Source organism: Nerophis ophidion, linkage group LG29, assembly GCF_033978795.1.
Source record: "Nerophis ophidion isolate RoL-2023_Sa linkage group LG29, RoL_Noph_v1.0, whole genome shotgun sequence".
Lineage (NCBI taxonomy): Eukaryota > Metazoa > Chordata > Actinopteri > Syngnathiformes > Syngnathidae > Nerophis > Nerophis ophidion.
The window spans coordinates 162,501-175,000 of NC_084639.1; the positions used below are offsets into that span (position 1 = coordinate 162,501).

The 12,500-nt window shown below is 43.7% G+C and overlaps 1 long non-coding RNA gene across 1 annotated transcript in view; it reads right to left on the reverse strand.

The window, feature by feature from the left end:
* LOC133545897 (uncharacterized) overlaps positions 1–12,500 on the reverse strand; it is a 78,482-nt gene that overhangs the window by 9,944 nt on the left and 56,038 nt on the right. The window contains exon 2 of the long non-coding RNA XR_009804939.1: positions 2,805–2,891. This is a non-coding gene — a long non-coding RNA (uncharacterized LOC133545897). The remainder of the gene's footprint in view (positions 1–2,804; positions 2,892–12,500) is intronic.

The window sequence follows — 12,500 nt, forward strand, 5'->3', positions numbered from 1 at the left end:
GGAATATACTACATATGTGGACTATACTAGATATGTGGACTATACTAGATATGTGGAATATACTACATATGTGGAATATACTACATATGTGGAATATACTACATATGTGGAATATACTAGATATGTGGAATATACTACATATGTGGAATATACTACATATGTGGAATATACTAGATATGTGGAATATACTACATATGTGGACTATACTAGATATGTGGACTATACTAGATATGTGGAATATACTACATATGTGGAATATACTACATATGTGGAATATACTACATATGTGGAATATACTACATATGTGGAATATACTAGATATGTGGAATATACTACATATGTGGAATATACTACATATGTGGAATATACTACATATGTGGAATATACTACATATGTGGAATATACTACATATGTGGAATATACTAGATATGTGGAATATACTACATATGTGGAATATACTACATATGTGGAATATACTACATATGTGGAATATACTACATATGTGGAATATACTACATATGTGGAATATACTACATATGTGGAATATACTACATATGTGGAATATACTACATATGTGGACTATACTAGATATGTGGACTATACTAGATATGTGGAATATACTACATATGTGGAATATACTAGATATGTGGAATATACTACATATGTGGAATATACTACATATGTGGAATATACTACATATGTGGACTATACTAGATATGTGGAATATACTACATATGTGGAATATACTACATATGTGGAATATACTACATATGTGGAATATACTACATATGTGGAATATACTACATATGTGGAATATACTACATATGTGGAATATACTACATATGTGGAATATACTAGATATGTGGAATATACTACATATGTGGAATATACTAGATATGTGGAATATACTAGATATGTGGAATATACTACATATGTGGAATATACAACATATATGGAATATACTAGATATGTGGAATATACTAGATATGTGGAATATACAACATATGGAATATACTAGATATGTGGAATATACTAGATATGTGGAATATACTACATATGTGGAATATACAACATATATGGAATATACTAGATATGTGGAATATACTAGATATGTGGAATATACAACATATATGGAATATACTAGATATGTGGAATATACTACATATGTGGAATATACTAGATATGTGGAATATACTACATATGTGGACTATACTAGATATGTGGAATATACTAGATATGTGGAATATACTAGATATGTGGAATATACAACATATATGGAATGTACTAGATGTGTGGAATATACTAGATATGTGGAATATACTAGATATGTGGACTATACTAGATATATGGACTATACTAGATATGTGGACTATACTAGATATGTGGAATATACTAGATATGTGGACTATACTAGATATGTGGACTATACTAGATATGTGGACTATACTAGATATGTGGAATATACTAGATATGTGGAATATACTAGATATGTGGACTATACTAGATATGTGGAATATACTAGATATGTGGACTATACTAGATATGTGGACTATACTAGATATGTGGAATATACTAGATATGTGGACTATACTAGATATGTGGAATATACTAGATATGTGGAATGTGCTAGATATGTGGACTATACTAGATATGTGGACTATACTAGATATGTGGAATGTACTAGATATGTGGAATATACTAGATATATGGAATATACTAGATATGTGGAATATACTAAATATATGGAATATACTAGATATGTGGACTATACTAGATATGTGGACTATACTAGCTTTGTGGAATGTACTAGATATGTGGACTATACTAGATATGTGGAATATACTAGATGTGTGGAATATACTACATATGTGGACTATACTAGATATGTGGAACATACTAGATATGTGGACTATACTAGATATGTGGAATGTACTAGATATGTGGACTATACTAGATATGTGGAATGTACTAGATATGTGGAATATACTACATATGTGGAATATACTAGATATGTGGAATATACTAGATATGTGGAATATACTAGATATGTGGACTATACTAGATATGTGGACTATACTAGATATGTGGACTATACTAGATATGTGGAATATACTAGATATGTGGACTATACTAGATATGTGGAATATACTAGATATGTGGCGGCTTTGTCTGTGTGCGATGTAGAAAATGACAATGAGGTGATATTGGAGTCCACCTTCTTCTATCTGCAGACATTACACAACAACCTCTTCCCACGTGTTCTTGTCTCTGCTTCTCACAGAGACATAAAACAACAAGCGCTCCTTCTTACGTGACAAAGTGTCGCTAGTGCCACCTCATACACCCTCGCCCAGCAGAGAGATAGCGACATGGGTCAAGTTAGCTGTGGTGCGAGAGAAAGAAGGTGTTATGATCCTCTGCACAGATCATATTCTGTTTGGGTTTTTTGGGTCACTTGTGTTTTTCTGTTGGTTTTGACTCCTTCGGCTACTGTGTGTGCACTTCTCACTTGGTTTCCATGGTTACGTATTATTTTCACCTGCCGCCTGTTCCGGTCGCACACCTGTTTTTGTAATCACTGTCGTTATTTAAGCCTGCCTTCTCCCGTCAGTCTGTCTGGCTTCCTAATTTGCTATACGCTACGCATGACGACGTCTGTTCCCGGTTCTGGACCTGCTAGCTTCCACGCTAGACCTTTTGTCTTCTAGCTCCCATGCTAGCTCTTTTGTTTTACCTTTTGTGCTTTGAGCAAGATTTTCTTTTTCATAGTCGGATTTATTTTTAAATAAATAATTTGTTCTTACCTTTACGCTGTGTCCGAGGCTCGTCTGCATTCCTGGGAGAACGAATCCACATCACCATGCGACCCGGTCGTTACAGAAGGTGCCAACCTGGTAACAAAAGAAGGAAAAATTAATACTTAAGAATTAATTGTCTGGTGATGGTTTGGCTTCAAGCGGGAAGATGTTGAACAGACAAGCAGAAAATGTCAAGTAGGCGGCAAAAGCTTTGCTACCACAAGTAGCATTACTGCTAAGTTGGGGCATCATTTGAAATTTCACCCGCTAGAGCATCCATCCATCCATCCATCCATCCATCCATCCATCCATCCATCCATCCATCCATCCATCCATCTTCATTGGGGTGACGGGGACAACAGCTCCAACAGAGACCCCCAGACTTCCCTCTCCAAAGCAACATTAGCATCTTCCTACTGGGGGATCTTAAAGCGTTCCCAGGCCAGAGAGGAGATGTAATCCCCCCATCTGGTCCTTGGTCTCCTCCCAGTGGGACCTCCGTGAGGCATCCGCACGAGATGCCTGAACCACCTAAGCTGGCTCCTTTCCAAGCGCTACAGCAGAGCTGGGTAAATATAGTTTGACTCGGGGGCCACATTGAGAGTCAAAAAATTGTCTGGGGGGCCTAATGTGTATGTGCATAAATGATATGTACAAATATAACTATAAAAAAATATGTTGTACAGTATGTTGTGTTTGGGGCCATTTTCTTCCAGGGACACTAATACCAAAAGTCACAATGTCTGATAGAGTTCGGAAAAAGTTATGACAGACCACATATTAAAAAAAAAACGGAATGGGATTTTACAGTTTTTCACTGACTTGGACACCCAAAATGTACATGAAAATAAAGGAAGTGGGATTTACAATATTAACTATGAACAATAAAACACTGAACATTAACAATATTAACTATGAACAATAAAACACTGAACATTAACAATATTAACTATGAACAATAAAACACTGAACATTAACAACATATAAACATATTTTACTTTTCAGACCAGCTCATTGATAGTTGTGTATCTTTTACAATCAAGCAAAACAACAAAAGTGTAAAAACAACACAAAATATGAATGCATTGTGATGATATATTATCTAAACATCTGTGACGTAGATTACTGTAATAACTTCTATAACACCCAACAGTGCAAATGTCAACCATTGAAATACTTTCTATAGTTCAAGACATTTAAAGACATCGCTGCACAACATAATGACAAATACACTTTTCATGTTAAAGCTTTACAAAAATGATGTAGAATTACCGGTGGGCCGGATTTAAAATCTTAACGGGCCACATGTGGCCCTCGGGCCTTAATTTGCACGAGAGAATAGAATGAAGAGTGCTTGAAACTCCGCATGTCAACATTGTTGTTCGGTGCCACCCACAAAATGCCCAAGCAACCATTTCCACATCAACACGGTGTGGACAAAATAGTCAACAACAGAAGGAGATAACGTCCGCAGGAACCTACCACATAGTGAAGGACAAACAGTATTGGATTTCCTTTTATGCAACTCATTTTTATTAGAAATATCTTGTGTGACATCATGCACAAAAGTGCACTTTATGTGTTTTTCACTATTGCAGCGGCGCTCTGTACAAAAAGTGCACTTTAATTGAGTGTTGTTTTGATATGTCATCTTAGTGACATCATGGACAAAAGTGCACTTTATGTGTTTTTCACTATTGTAGCGGCGCTCTGTACAAAAAGTGCACTTTAATTGAGTGTTGTTTTGATATGTCATCTTAGTGACATCATGCACAAAAGTGCACTTTATGTGTTTTTCACTATTGTAGCGGCGCTCTGTACAAAAAGTGCACTTTAATTGAGTGTTGTTTTGATATGTCATCTTAGTGACATCATGCACAAAAGTGCACTTTATGTGTTTTTCACTATTGTAGCGGCGCTCTGTACAAAAAGTGCACTTTAATTGAGTGTTGTTTTGATATGTCATCTTAGTGACATCATGGACAAAAGTGCACTTTGTGTTTTTCACTATTGTAGCGGCGCTCTGTACAAAAAGTGCACTTTAATTGAGTGTTGTTTTGATATGTCATCTTAGTGACATCATGCACAAAAGTGCACTTTATGTGTTTTTCACTATTGTAGCGGCGGTGTGTACAAAAAGTGCACTTTAATTGAGTGTTGTTTTGATATGTCATCTTAGTGACATCATGCACAAAAGTGCACTTTGTGTTTTTCACTATTGTGGCGGCGTTCTGTACAAAAAGTGCACTTTAATTGAGTGTTGTTTTGATATGTCATCTTAGTGACATCATGCACAAAAGTGCACTCATAGCTTGTTTTAAAATGTGTCTGACAATCTTGCACTTTCTGTTTGTGCCACTGCTTAATAACTGTTTGATAAATACACTTTTAGTTGTGATGTCCCTCTCTGCATGAAAGTGTAAAAGTAGCATATATGAATGCAGTATGAAGAAGAATGTTTGAATGTAGACACATAGAATCATCATACTGCTGTCATTATATGTGTCAAGTCTTCATTCAAGGCTAAGGCTAAATATCCACATAGACAGTATGTGTTGTATAATTAAATGGACTAAACATATCCACAAATATATGCTGTATTGTGCAAGGCATGACCTAAACATATCCAGATATGCATCGTGTATCGTGATATGACCAAAACATCTTTTTATAGTAATGAATTATATTTATTAAAGACACACACACTGCTCTCATGAAACATCTCAACTGCAAATGCCAGATATTTAAAGTTTTTTTATAGTAAATAATGACATTTATTAAAGACACACACACACACACACACACACACGCACACACACACACCTACACGCACACACACACACACGCACACGCACACACGCACACACACACGCACACGCACACACGCACACACACAGGTTGACTAAAATGAAGGAGGTGGTGCGCGTGGAGGAAGTGAAGTGGTTTATTTGCCATGGCAAGTGTGTCCCGGTGAGATGGCTACATCTAGAAGTGCACTTGCTGCATCTAGAAGTGCACTCGCTGCATCTAGAAGTGCACTCGCTGCATCTAGAAGTGCGCTTGCTGTATTTAGAAGTGCACTCGCTGCATCTAGAAGTGCGCTCGCTGCATCTAGAAGTGCACTCGCTGCATCTAGAAGTGCACTCGCTGCATCTAGAAGTGCGCTTGCTGTATTTAGAAGTGCACTCGCTGCATCTAGAAGTGCGCTCGCTGCATCTAGAAGTGCGCTTGCTGTATTTAGAAGTGCACTCGCTGCATCTAGAAGTGCGCTCGCTGCATCTAGAAGTGCGCTTGCTGCATCTAGAAGTTCGCTTGCTGTATTTAGAAGTGCACTCGCTGCATCTAAAAGTGCGCTTGCTGTATTTAGAAGTGCACTCGCTGCATTTAGAAGTGCGCTCGCTGTATTTAGAAGTGCGCTTGCTGTATTTAGAAGTGCGCTTGCTGTATTTAGAAGTGCACTCGCTGCATCTAGAAGTGCACTCGCTGCATCTAGAAGTGCGCTCGCTGCATCTAGAAGTGCGCTTGCTGTATTTAGAAGTGCACTCGCTGCATCTAGAAGTGCGCTCGCTGCATCTAGAAGTGCGCTTGCTGCATCTAGAAGTTCGCTTGCTGTATTTAGAAGTGCACTCGCTGCATCTAAAAGTGCGCTTGCTGTATTTAGAAGTGCACTCGCTGCATTTAGAAGTGCGCTCGCTGTATTTAGAAGTGCGCTTGCTGTATTTAGAAGTGCGCTTGCTGTATTTAGAAGTGCACTCGCTGCATCTAGAAGTGCACTCGCTGCATCTAGAAGTGCGCTTGCTGTATTTAGAAGTGCACTCGCTGCATCTAAAAGTGCGCTTGCTGTATTTAGAAGTGCACTCGCTGCATCTAGAAGTGCGCTCGCTGTATTTAGAAGTGCCTCGCTGCATCTAGAAGTGCGCTCGCTGCATCTAGAAGTGCGCTCGCTGCATCTAGAAGTGCACTCGCTGCATCTAGAAGTGCGCTTGCTGTATTTAGAAGTGCGCTTGCTGTATTTAGAAGTGCACTCGCTGCATCTAGAAGTGCGCTCGCTGCATCTAGAAGTGCGCTCGCTGCATCTAGAAGTGCACTCGCTGCATCTAGAAGTGCGCTCGCTGCATTTAGAAGTGCGCTTGCTGTATTTAGAAGTGCACTCGCTGCATCTAGAAGTGCGCTCGCTGCATCTAGAAGTGCGCTTGCTGCATCTAGAAGTGTGCTTGCTGTATTTAGAAGTGCGCTCGCTGCATCACGTTTGAGGAAGGTCAAAAACTGCAAGAGAGTTTTCTCCGCCCCCACAGAGCTTCTCCTAATTATCACCTGAAGTGTCAAACATTGGCGAGGAAATCTCCAGTGAAGGACTTCATTTCCAAAACATGTTTGGTGTGTTGTGGAAACAGGGGCGGCTGACGTGGGTGAGCTTTCAACTCCAACTTAACCCTTGACTACTAAAGTCTTTGAACAGCAAATGTACTCCCAGATGAGAGTGAGGGGCCTCACTTCTTCATGCAAGCTAGTGAGCAGACAGCAGAGATCTCAGAGACAACATGCTTCTTCCCTTTGTGTTTAGTGCCTGTGTGACATCACTGGGAGGGGCGCCATCCCATATCAATAGTGTTAAATAAACAATAGTCACCTATCTGACGGAAAGGCCCTAAAGATTTTTTTAAACTTTATAGAGACGGATCAACCTAAATTTGATCGAGAGATTTACTGTAATCGTTAAATTAGAAAGTTGAGTTGAGTTTATAGCAAAAAGTTCTATTTTGGTTTCATCTGACCACATGACATTCTCCCAATCCTCTGCTGTATCATCCATGTATCCATTTTGGTATCAACTCAACTGGTGGTGTTTGGAGGAAGAAGAATACTGAGTTGCATCCCAAGAACACCATACCTACTGTGACGCATGGGGGTGGAAACATCATGCTTTGGGGCTGTTTTTCTGCTAAGGGGACAGGACGATTGATCCGTGTTAAGGAAAGAATGAATGGGGCCATGTATCCTGAGATTTGGAGCCAAAACCTCCTTCCATCAGAGAGAGCTTTGAATGGTTGACCAAATACTTATTTTCCACCATTATTTACAAATAAATTCTTTCAAATTGCTACAATGTGAATTCCTGGATTTTTTTTTTCCCATTCTGTCTCTCACAGTTGAAGTGTACCTATGATGAAAATGACAGACCTCTGTCATCATTTGAAGTGGGAGAACTTGCACAATCGCTGGCTGACTAAATACTTTTTTGCCCCACTGTATATCTGTCACTTAAAGTCTGATGCGGTTTATATATGGGACTTGTTTCTTCTAAAATGTAGCGAGTGTGGCTAAGAGTCCAGTGCGACTTATATGTGAAGTCTGTTTAGCTGATTGGAGAACGAGCTTGCGCGGCTCGTAGGTCCATGACCATGACTTCTGTTTTGTTTGATCAGCCGTTTTACTGCTCTGTTACAGACACCGTTTGGAAACAATTAAGGTATCTAAATAATCATCCATCCATCCATCCATTTTCTACCGCTTATTCCCTTTTGGGGTCTCGGGGGGCGCTGGCGCCTATCTCAGCTACAATCAGGCGGAAGGCGGGGTACACCCTGGACAAGTCGTCACCTCATCACAGGGCCAACACAGATAGACGGACAACATTCACACTCACATTCACACACTAGGGACCATTTAGTGTTGCCAATCAACCTATCCCCAGGTGCATGTGGGAGGGGCCTATCCCCAGGTGGATGTCTTTGGAGGTGGGAGGGGCCTATCCCCAGGTGGATGTCTTTGGAGGTGGGAGGGGCCTATCCCCAGGTGCATGTGGGAGGGGCCTATCCCCAGGTGGATGTCTTTGGAGGTGGGAGGGGCCTATCCCCAGGTGCATGTCTTTGGAGGTGGGAGGGGCCTATCCCCAGGTGCATGTCTTTGGAGGTGGGAGGGGTCTGTGCCCAGGTGCATGTCTTTGGAGGTGGGAGGGCCCTATCCCCAGGTGCATGTCTTTGGAGGTGGGAGGGGCCTATCCCCAGGTGCATGTCTTTGGAGGTGGGAGGGGCCTATCCCCAGGTACATGTCTTTGGAGGTGGGAGGGGTCTGTGCCCAGGTGCATGTCTTTGGAGGTGGGAGGGGCCTATCCCCAGGTGGATGTCTTTGGAGGTGGGAGGGGCCTATCCCCAGGTGGATGTCTTTGGAGGTGGGAGGGGCCTATCCCCAGGTGCATGTGGGAGGGGCCTATCCCCAGGTGGATGTCTTTGGAGGTGGGAGGGGCCTATCCCCAGGTGCATGTCTTTGGAGGTGGGAGGGGCCTATCCCCAGGTGCATGTCTTTGGAGGTGGGAGGGGTCTGTGCCCAGGTGCATGTCTTTGGAGGTGGGAGGGGCCTATCCCCAGGTGCATGTCTTTGGAGGTGGGAGGGGCCTATCCCCAGGTGCATGTCTTTGGAGGTGGGAGGGGCCTATCCCCAGGTGCATGTCTTTGGAGGTGGGAGGGGCCTATCCCCAGGTACATGTCTTTGGAGGTGGGAGGGGTCTGTGCCCAGGTGCATGTCTTTGGAGGTGGGAGGGGCCTATCCCCAGGTGCATGTCTTTGGAGGTGGGAGGGGCCTATCCCCAGGTGCATGTCTTTGGAGGTGGGAGGGGCCTATCCCTAGGTGCATGTCTTTGGAGGTGGGCGGGGCCTATCCCCCGGAGTACCCGGAGGGAACCCACGCAGTCACGGGGAGAACATGCAAACTCCACACAGAAAGATCCCGAGCCTGGGATTGAACCCAGGACTGCAGGAACTTCGTATTGTGAGGCAGACGCACTAACCCCTCTGACACCGTGAAGCTGTATCTAAATAAACATTTACAGAATATTTCAGTGTAAATAACTCATTTCACAACTGCGGCCTATAATCTGGTGTGCCTATTATATGGGGACAACATTATTAAAATTTAGAGGGTGTGGCTTATATTCTTGTGCACTTTGTAGTCCAAAAAATACAATTTGATGTCATTAGATGATGTTTTGCTATATGCTGGCAAGTCAGGCTTGAGGGCCTGTGGGGCCACACTGACAGAAGGAGTCCCTCGGTCTAATGTACCCAACAGGGCTCCTTAGGTGACTCCATAGGAATGTTAGTCCCCTTCCCAGGAGCAGAAGGTACAGGTGTGGTCCCAAGTAGAAGTGGAAACGTGCCGAGGGTGAAAAAGCAGTATCTTTAAGTTATTAGCCGGACGAGCGTGAGGTAACATCACATCTGGAGCAACGCTGTGTGGTCACGGAAATGTCAATAAAATCCTCACGCTGAAATCCTCTGAGAAAAAAAAAGAAAAAAAAAAAAGCTTGAGGATGATTAAACAAAAAGGCGGTGGAGAGGAGAGGAGAGACAGTAATGAAAAGCAGACGTAGGACGCCAACGTGAGACGGAAAGAAGGTGAATTTTACGGGACTGAACGGCTCACCTGCCAACACAACTCATATAATCTGTGAGATATGGACTACAATATCTCTCCCACTGTAGCTCATCTGATACATACTGTACATACAGTACATACACATTCTACTTAACTCTGCCATAAAACACACTTTATGGGTTAGAGAATTGATTAACTGGCATCTCACTCACACTGACAAGATCTTGTCCACGAACACCTCATATCTGGGGAAACTTGGCTGAGCTGACAGACTCTTGGGAGAAGTGGAGGGTGGTGTGCCTCTCCACGCTCGCAGTCAAAGACCTGGACTCTTGGGAGAAGTGGAGGGTGGTGTGCCTCTCCACCCTCGCAGTCAAAGACCTTGACTCTTGGGAGAAGTGGAGGGTGGTGTGCCTCTCCACGCTCGCAGTCAAAGACCTGGACTCTTGGGAGAAGTGGAGGGTGGTGTGCCTCTCCACCCTCGCAGTCAAAGACCTGGACTCTTGGGAGAAGTGGAGGGTGGTGTGCCTCTCCACCCTCGCAGTCAAATACCTTGACTCTTGGGAGAAGTGGAGGGTGGTGTGCCTCTCCACCCTCGCAGTCAAAGACCTTGACTCTTGGGAGAAGTGGAGGGTGGTGTGCCTCTCCACCCTCGCAGTCAAAGACCTTGACTCTTGGGAGAAGTGGAGGGTGGTGTGCCTCTCCACCCTCGCAGTCAAAGACCTTGACTCTTGGGAGAAGTGGAGGGTGGTGTGCCTCTCCACCCTCCCAGTCAAAGACCTGGACTCTTGGGAGAAGTGGAGGGTGGTGTGCCTCTCCACCCTCCCAGTCAAAGACCTGGACTCTTGGGAGAAGTGGAGGGTGGTGTGCCTCTCCACCCTCGCAGTCAAAGACCTTGACTCTTGGGAGAAGTGGAGGGTGGTGTGCCTCTCCACCCTCGCAGTCAAAGACCTTGACTCTTGGGAGAAGTGGAGGGTGGTGTGCCTCTCCACCCTCGCAGTCAAAGACCTTGACTCTTGGGAGAAGTGGAGGGTGGTGTGCCTCTCCACCCTCGCAGTCAAAGACCTTGACTCTTGGGAGAAGTGGAGGGTGGTGTGCCTCTCCACCCTCCCAGTCAAAGACCTGGACTCTTGGGAGAAGTGGAGGGTGGTGTGCCTCTCCACCCTCCCAGTCAAAGACCTGGACTCTTGGGAGAAGTGGAGGGTGGTGTGCCTCTCCACCCTCCCAGTCAAAGACCTGGACTCTTGGGAGAAGTGGAGGGTGGTGTGCCTCTCCACCCTCCCAGTCAAAGACCTGGACTCTTGGGAGAAGTGGAGGGTGGTGTGCCTCTCCACCCTCGCAGTCAAAGACCTTGACTCTTGGGAGAAGTGGAGGGTGGTGTGCCTCTCCACCCTCGCAGTCAAAGACCTTGACTCTTGGGAGAAGTGGAGGGTGGTGTGCCTCTCCACCCTCGCAGTCAAAGACCTTGACTCTTGGGAGAAGTGGAGGGTGGTGTGCCTCTCCACCCTCGCAGTCAAAGACCTTGACTCTTGGGAGAAGTGGAGGGTGGTGTGCCTCTCCACCCTCCCAGTCAAAGACCTGGACTCTTGGGAGAAGTGGAGGGTGGTGTGCCTCTCCACCCTCCCAGTCAAAGACCTGGACTCTTGGGAGAAGTGGAGGGTGGTGTGCCTCTCCACCCTCCCAGTCAAAGACCTGGACTCTTGGGAGAAGTGGAGGGTGGTGTGCCTCTCCACCCTCGCAGTCAAAGACCTGGACTCTTGGGAGAAGTGGAGGGTGGTGTGCCTCTCCACCCTCGCAGTCAAAGATGTTGACTCTTGGGAGAAGTGGAGGGTGGTGTGCCTCTCCACCCTCGCAGTCAAAGATGTTGACTCTTGGTGGACTGTAATACATACATTTATAGTACCATGTATGTATTACATGGTACTATAAATGTTACTACGTTTCATAAATACTCACAGCATGTATATAAAACAAATACTTGTTGTTTTTTTAGAGAGCTTTACAGGCAAAAGAGAGCAACCCCCCTTAGCTCTGTTGTTAGCTGACTTTTGCTAACATTTATTTAGGATTTAGAATGCATAAAACAACATGTCTTGTCATACATAGATTCAAAAAGTGCAGTTCCCTTTTAAGCGTTCGCACTTTTTAAATTGTGTTCATTTTTTTTTTTTGCATTTCATCGATTAGTTAAAGAAGAATCAAGACGTTTGATCATATCTCAGTAAATATTACATGAGTCCTGACAAAGACATGTTCTTGTAGACCATTTTGCCATTTTGGGGCCAGCAGGGATGAAAGTGAGGAATAAAAAGGTGGTTTTTCCTGACG